Genomic DNA, 6,192 nt, shown 5'->3' with positions numbered 1-6,192 from the left:
CTTATGAAATGACAGTCACTGCTCCGAAAGTAGTTCACTTTAGGTGAATTAGGATGACTTGGTACTATATAACTGGCGAATGCGCAAGAGGTAGCGGGGGACTATTGGGGGTGGGACGGAGGCGGCGATGGCAACCTTTGAGGGGATTTTTGGGTCTAAGTTGTTTTCTGTGATAAATTGAGTAGCTCCATCTTTAATCCTGGCAGCTGCCTGAATGTCACAGAAAGTGACGTTTCAGTGGAAGAGGCTGCATTTGCGCATGTGCTAGTACAGCGTCACCTGGTGGTTGCGTTGTCAGCAAATGCAGCGTTTTAACTTTGGCTCCACGATGACATTTTTTTCCTCAATTAAAATAGGTCTTGAGTGCCTTAATAACTTCTTCACTCGGAGCCTACACACTCCCTCCATGGCAGACAATAGTGTACTGACCTGCTCCATGTCTGGCTTCTGCACGAGACCCGATGCAGTACGATACCTTGCAAACCTCTGGAACCATCTCGGCCACTCCTCGGCTTGGTTCAGTCCAGTGACCTTTTCAAAGGTACAGGCAAAGATTTCCCCATCATTGCTTTGGTTTACTGTGGCCCCCATATAATATTCTGATATCTGTCAAGGCTTAGTACACAATTTATAAGAATCTGACGGTTAAAATAACCTGAGTTTACTCCACACATCTTGCATTGAAAGTTTCATCTACAACTCTCCATGAGGTGCCGTGCAGATTATATTACATCACTTCCTGTGATGATGCACATAGTCCATTTATATAATCTGCCCAGTAACAACCCAATGTCCACTCTTATATTATTGTACAGATGTGAGAAAAGCTGAGGATGAGAATGGAACGTCTGAATGAAGATTTCATGATGCTGATGATGTAAATGAGGCTGATCTGTTTCCCATTCCACAATCCCTCTTTATTTCTGTGCATGTTTCTCGATGCTGTTTCAACCAAACTGAAAAAGAATCACAAATCCTCCTCTGGAGCCTCAGGTATCCATTAACAAAAGGCATGGTGGCCAAGTGGTAAGGCGTCAGTCTCGTAAACTGAAGATCACGGGTTTAATCCCCATCCGTGCCTTATGATTAGTTTCTCACTTTAAATGTGATGTTTCCAGAAAAGATGTCCGTTGCATTTGTTTTGGCCATCTGGAAATCAGTGTGATGTTACACTTTATCCTGGACACTGGGAAGAACATGAGGAGCAGCCACATGGTCCCTCGAGCCTTCTCTGCCATTGATAGAGTGAAAATAACTGAGGTCCAAGCACTGAACCTTATTACTGTGCATTTGCTTGATATTTAACAGAGCTATTCTATTAATCCCACATCCCACACTCCTGTCCTTTCCCCCATTGCCCTGTTATATTTTCCATGTCAGGTATGTATCCAATTCCATTCAGAGTTAACATTGAATCTGCTTCCACTGACATTTCAGGATTGCATTCCAGACCAGAGCAACACACTGCTGAAAAAACAATCTCCTCATCACAACTCTAATTCTTTTGTCAATTACTTTAAATGTGTTTCCTCTGGTTACTGACCCTTCTGTCACTGGCAACACTTTCTCCTTCTTCACTCTATCAAAACTCTTCAGGATTTGCATTTCCTGCTGCCTTTGCTGATATAACAAGGCTGAGCACACATCACCAAAAGGAATATGATTGGCTCTGAATCACATTTATCTTTCCTGTCAATCTGATGTGGACCTTGTATTTTCCCGGAACCAAACAACCTGGGCAACAAGTGTGGGTTCCAGTGATTCCCACCGCTCTGAGAGAGAGAGGATGTGATAATGAGCCAGATAGAAGAAAGGAATGAGATAGAGAGTAAAATAGCCCTGGTCTGTTTCTACTAACCCCCGGCCCCCTAAAATGGCATCATTTTCTCCTGCCTCTCCACATTCTAATCCATTAATTAATGCAATCCTTTCATCTGGAACATAGAACATAGAACAGTACAGCACAGTACAGGCCCATCGGCCCATGATGTTGTGCCGAACCTTGAACCGACTCTAAGATCAAACTACCTACATACCCTTCATTCTACTATCATCCATGTACCGATCCAAGAGTCGCTTAAATGTCCCTAATGTATCTGCTTCTACTACCACCGCTGGCAGTGCATTCCACGCACCCACCACTCTCTGTGTAAAGAGCCTACCTCTGACATCTCCCCGAAACCTTCCTCCATCACCTTAAAATTATGCCCCCTGGTGATAGCCCTTTCTGCCCTGGGAAAATGTCTCTGGCTATCCACTCTATCTATGCCTCTCATCATCTTGTACCCCTCTATCAAGTCACCTCTCATCCTTCTTCGTTCCAATGAGAAAAGCCCTAGCACCCTCAACCTTTCTTCGTAAAACATACCCTCCAGTCCAGGCAGCATCCTGGTAAATCTCCTCTGCACCCTCTCTAAAGCTTCCACATCCTTCCTATAATGAGGCGACCAGAACTGAACACAATATTCCAAGTGTGGTCTAACCAGGGCTTGATAGAGCTGCAGCATAACCTCGCGGCTCTTAAACTCAATCCCCCTGTTAATGAAAGCCAACACACCATACGCCTTCTTAACAACCCTATCAACTTGGGTGGCAACTTTGAGCGATCTATGGACATGGACCCCAAGATCCCTCTGTTCCTCCACACCACCAAGCATCCTGTCTTTCAGCCTGTATTCTGCATTCAAATTCGACCTTCCAAAATGAATCACTTCACACTTTTCCAGGTTGAACTGCATCTGTCCCTTTAATTCCTGTTTCCTAATCCATTGATGTTTCACAATGTACTGAACTGTCCCAATCCATTGATATATCTCAGTCTATAGAATTTCCCAATCCACTGATATTTTCCAGTCCATTGACTTTCCCAATCCATTAATGGTTCCTAACCATTGACATTCCCAATCCATTTATATTGCCTGTGATTTCAAAGCAACTGTGGAATACAAATAGTATCAGTATTATCAGATACATCGAGACGAGGTGCAATAGCCAAGTGGACAGATGTCATGTTTATAAAGAAAAAAGCACTGGCTCGATATTTGTCCAGTCTATCACTGGATCTGAACTCTCAACCTACTGTTTTTCTGTGGGTCTGCTGACTTGTAGATGTGAAGAACCATTGGATGTTTCTCAATCCTCTGACTTTACTCATTCTTGTGCCATATTTGTTCCTTTGGGTTCACCAGTGAAGAAAATTATTCCCTATTACATTTCATGAGGACTTTAATAACCTCACATCCTTGTGTCTCACCATCTCAGGTCATACTCCCAACAGAAACTTTAAACATTTAACTATTCTGCTGGAAACATTTTCAAGGGCACAGACATTCCTTCATTACGCTTCCTTCTTTGACATGTGATTGACAAATATGTGTGTAATGGAGAGAGAGAGTGTGAAAAAAAGAGAGAGAGAGAGTGCGATAGAAAGTTAGAGGACCAGCTAAAGACAGATAGAGAGAGAGAGGCAGAGAGAGGTAAAGCGATAGACAGAGAGAGAGAGAGAGAGAGAAGGAGAGAGAGTCATTGAGTCCTGGAGTCACTACAGTACAGGAAGTCATTTTGCCCATCAAGCCCATGTAAATCAATCCATTCAGTCCCATTCCCCCGCTCTATCCCCATCGCCCTGTAAGTTATCTAAACCTGTCATATTTATTATAATCTTGTACATGTCTATCAAATCTCCCCTCAATCTCCTTTGCTGCAAGGAGAACAACCCCAGCTTCTCCAACCTAACCTTACAGCTAAAATCCCTCATGTCTGGAACCATTCTGTTAAATCTCCTCCACCCTCTCAAGGACACTCACATCCCTCCAAAAGTGTGTTGACTAGAACTGGATGCAATTCTCTGGTTGTGGCCCAACTAGAAATTTATACAGGTTCAGCATAACTTCCCTACTTTTGTACTCAGTACCTCTATTTATGAAGCCCAAGATCCCATATGCTTTGCTAACTACTTTCTCAATGTGTCCTGCCACCTTCAAAGAACTATGCATATGAATCCCCAGGTTTTTATTCGTAAAAATATGCTTTATTCATATAAATCTGTAAAAAATGCATGATACAACAGTTCAAAACAGCACCAAGTTGACATTCCAAAAAGTGCAAAGGAAATCAGTTTTCTTCAATACAGGAGTGAGTTGCCTCACAACCCTTCCACTCCATTTTACCTGACATGGACATTTTACAGCAAACCCATATCTGGTGTATACAGCACGAGGGGTTTCCATTGAGTCCAGCTGCCCAGTTCACTATGGCGGGGGGACCTTACACAGTGGTCTTTCCCCATTGAGCCTTTGCAGTGGCTACCCCAAGCTTTAGTGTGTCCCTCAGCACGTAGTCCTGGACCTTGGAATGTGCCAGTCTGCAACACTCGGTCGTGGACAACTTTTTGCGCTGGAAGACCAGCATGTTTAGGGCAGACCAAAGAGTGTCTATCACCAAATTGATGGTCCTCCAGCAGCAGCTGATGTTTATCTCGGTGTGCATCCCTGGGAACTGCCCGGAGAGCACGACTCCTGTGTTACAGAGCTGCTTGGGATGAACCTCGACAAAAACCACTGCATCTCTTTCCACACCTGCTTTGCAAAGACACATTCCAGAAGGAGGTGGGCAACTGTCTCTTCCCCACCTACTCAGCAGAGATGACATCTGTTATTGAAGCAAAAAGCAGAACCGACCTGATGCACAACATGAAACCAGCAGCCAGAACATTATACGACTTGAAATTAGCCAAGGCAATTGTGCAAAAGACAGTGAGACACTGCGCAAATAAACACTGGACAAAATCACAAATGTAACAATGCTTTCAAAAGCAAATCTCCCGAGTATGCTCACACTCGTCAAGCAGAGGTGACTTTGCTGGCTCAGGCACGTTCGCAGGATGGAAGATGACACATTCCCAAGGGTATTCTGTATGGGGAGGTCGCCGGAGACAGAAGACCAGTTGGATGCCCAAAGCCCCACTTCAAGGATGCCTGCAAGCAGGACATGAAGGCCCGAAACATCGATTTTCACACATGGGAGACACTGGCCAACAACAGAGGGAAATGGTGATATTACCCCTGGACTGGTGTGTGCGTCACCATGACAATCAGTGACTATAGCAGCTTGACAGCAGGTGCCAACATGGAAAACAGCGACACCTGATAATCCCACCTCATATGTGTCACTTGTGGAAGAACCTGCCTCTCACATATTGACCTCTTCAGCTATCGGACAAAGTGCACCATGGGAAACTATCCCATCACCAATGGATTTGCTGCACGTCCATCATCTCACGTAGAAGGAAGGATGACGACGACATCTACAACCAGGGCGGCCCATCGTGCCTGTGGCAGCTCTTTCATTTCCTTTCAACTATTTATCGAAATTCCCTTTTCAACCTTACGATTGAGTCTCCTTCCACCATTCTCTCAGGCAATACATTCCAGACCAAAAACAACAACAACTTGTGTGTAAATTTATAGAGCACCTTTAACGTAATACAGCGTCCCATGGCACTTCACAGGAGTGTCGGAAAGCAAAATTGGACCCCAAGCCACACAAGACCGTATTAGAGCAGATGGCCAAAAGCATGGTCACAGAAGTAGGCTTCCATGAGTGTTTTAAAGGAGGGAAGAGAGGTCGAGAGGCGGAGAGTTCAGGGAGGGAAATCTCAGGCTTCGGGCCTGGACAGCTGATGGCACAGCTGCCAGCGGTGGAGCGATAAAAATCAGCGATGCTCAAAAGACCAGAATTGGAGCAGGGCCGGAATCTCGGGGGGAGTGAACCAAATAAAATCCGGCCCTTTGTATTCCCCTCACAGCTTACATTCCCACCGAGCTTTTTATTTTCAATCAATTTCCCTCTTGCAGTTCTATTTCACACCAAGAGATGGCAGTCTCATGCCATTTCACAGCAAGCTGCATGCAAGCTTATTTTACTGCCAGTCCAATACTGTGTTGAGTGGACAAGGATGTGTGTGGTGTGCAGTGTGTGGTATGCAGCAAGGTTAGACTCAAACCAAAGAAGCTGCATCACTCCCAGCGGAAGGGCCGCCCGCGCATCAACACTAGCAGAATTTCTTATCCACAGCTGTTACGTAAGTTTCCAAATTCACTTGACAAACTTCATCAAAACACTCCGACAGGGGATGCAGAGACCAAGTGGGCCCACATCAGAGATGCCATCTATGACTCAGCTATGATCAGC

General features: G+C 44.9%; 1 non-coding gene across 1 annotated transcript; it reads left to right on the top strand.

The window, feature by feature from the left end:
* Window positions 1-1,009: 1,009 nt before the first annotated feature.
* trnat-cgu (transfer RNA threonine (anticodon CGU)) lies at window positions 1,010-1,081 on the top strand. The gene has a single exon. It is a non-coding gene; the product is annotated as a tRNA-Thr (tRNA).
* The last annotated feature ends 5,111 nt before the right edge of the window (window positions 1,082-6,192 follow it).

Source organism: Heterodontus francisci, chromosome 28 (genome assembly GCF_036365525.1).
Source record: "Heterodontus francisci isolate sHetFra1 chromosome 28, sHetFra1.hap1, whole genome shotgun sequence".
Classification (NCBI taxonomy): domain Eukaryota; kingdom Metazoa; phylum Chordata; class Chondrichthyes; order Heterodontiformes; family Heterodontidae; genus Heterodontus; species Heterodontus francisci.
This window is presented reverse-complemented; position numbering and strand designations above follow the sequence as displayed.